The sequence below is a fragment of the Cynocephalus volans genome, chromosome 5 (assembly GCF_027409185.1).
Source record: "Cynocephalus volans isolate mCynVol1 chromosome 5, mCynVol1.pri, whole genome shotgun sequence".
NCBI classification, from domain to species: Eukaryota; Metazoa; Chordata; class Mammalia; order Dermoptera; family Cynocephalidae; genus Cynocephalus; species Cynocephalus volans.
Window position 1 is genome coordinate 119,198,287 of NC_084464.1, and position 2,396 is coordinate 119,200,682.

Below are 2,396 nucleotides of genomic sequence, written 5' to 3' on the forward strand. Positions count from 1 at the left end.
ACCAATTCCTCAAAAAACACAATCTACCAACACTCACACAAGAAGGAATAAACAATTTGAATAGTTCTACGTCTATTAAAGAAATCAAATCAATAATTAATTACTTTCTAAAGCAGAAAGCATCAGGCCAAGATGGGTTCACTGGTGAATTCTACCAAACATTTAAGGAAGAAACTATAAGGTTCTCTACAATCTCTTCCTGAAGAGGGAAGCAAAAGGAATACTTCCTAATTTATTCTATGAGGTCAGCATTCCCTTAATACCAAAATTAGACATTACAAGAAGAAAAACTGTAGACCAATACCTCTCATGAACACCGATGCAACATCCTCAACAAAATATTAGCAAATCAAATCCAACAATGTATAAAAAAGAATTACACACCATGACCAAGTGGGATTTATCCCAGGTCTGCAAGGCTGGTTCAACATTCAAAAATCAATCAACATAATACATCACATCAACAGGCTAAGGAAAAAATACATAATCATATCAATAGGCACTGAAAAAGTATTTGACAAAATCCAACATCCACTGATGACTAAAAACTGTCAGCAGACTAGGTATAGATGGGAACTTCCTGACTTTTTAGATATAACACCAAAGGGATGATACATGAAAGAATCAATAAACCGGACTTCATTAAAATTAAAATTGCAAAAGACACTCTCAACAGAATGAGAAGACAAGCCACAGACTGGGAGAAAATACTTGCAAAAGGCTCATCTGAAAAAGGAATGTTACCCAAAATGTACAAAGAACTCTTAAAACTCAACAAGAAGAAACTAAACACAATTTAAAAAGGGCAAAAGACCTGAACAGACACCTAACCAAAGAAGGTAGACAGATGGCAAATAAGCATATGAAAAGATATCAACACCGTAAATCATTAGGGAGTTACAAATTAAAACAACAATGAGATACCAGTACACACCCACTACACTGGCCAAAATCCAAAACACAATATGAAATGCTGACAAGGTTGTGGAGCAACAGGAACAATTAATTCTTACTTCCTCAGGGGAAGTTGGTAAACAGAGGGAGATTTTGAGATGGACATAAGATTCAAGTTTTAAAATAAAGCGAAGTAAGTATTAGAAACTGAAATGGGACTAGTTGAAAAAGGGACTATGATCAAAAAATTAAGTCTTGTAGCCAAGTTGTTAACAGATGTTTCCTAGTGAGAAAAGGGGGCTAATGAGGACAAAAATTAGTTAGGTACTACAAAAATGTAATTGTTTATATATATGATTATATATTTTTATAAGTAATACAAATTTTTAAAAATTATATACACACATACACACATATGATAATCAAGGATGTGGCGTGTCGGATGAGCCTTGAGAAATGGGTTGGAACTTGGGCTATACCTAGCTGGGAAACAGGAATTTAAGCAGAGAAGAGTTTGAGCAAAAGCGGCAAAAATAATACAGAACTGCTGCAGGAAAGTGCTGTAGGAACTGGCCTACAGGACCACTTAGAAGTCCAGATTGGCTGGAACATTAGGATGTGTAAAGGAGACAATAGGGCTGGATGGGCAGTTTACATCAAATGATGGCGGTGACTGAGGTGAGGCGCCATGTCTATTTTCCTCCCTACTGTAAACCTAACTTATAGCTGGTGGTCGAGCATCCCTTGCTGACTGAATGAATAATAGAATGAAGTGACTGGACTGCCAGGCGGTGGAGCCTCTCTTTCATGCACTAAGCAAAGGACAGCCAGTAAGGATAATTAATGTTCAGAGGGTAGAGGTGTGTTTCAGGAACATTACTGAAGATCCTTATTCCTATTCGGGGACGAACTAGCCTCTGTTGGGAGGCTGAACAAAGAACAGTAGCAGGACTCCCTCTAACGGAGCACACTCCAGCCTTTCCTTTTGGGGACCCTGGTTGAGTCCCAGCATCAATACTTGCTGAGTGCTGCCTCTCACCCTAGGATCTTTCTGCTATTTGTAATTTCCAATCCACTTAGGCCACTTTTACTCTTTGGAAACCGTTTCTATCAGGGTCGTGAAAGGAGATAGACAGTATAACAGGATCCGAGGGACGCCGGGTCCTTGGAACCGCCCATTCCATCACTGACCAGGTGCGCCTTGCTTGTGTCCCGCTCGGAAAGGCCGAACAGCTGGCGGCGTCCGCTGCTCGCCCTCCACACTACGAGGGGGCGCCCTCGGCCCCCGGCCCTCCTAATTCGCAGGCATGTGCTTTCCCCTGCCGGACCGGCTAGGCCACATCCTCTGATCCAGAAGACGCGTCAGACTTCCACGCCGGCCAATCAGAACTGTCCATGTACTAGTGGGGGCGGGGCTGCTAAGAGAGGAGGAAGATGGCGGCGGGGGCGAGGTGAAGTGTTGGCGGTGGGAAAGGGTCTGGGGGCGGGGAGACGTGGAGCGA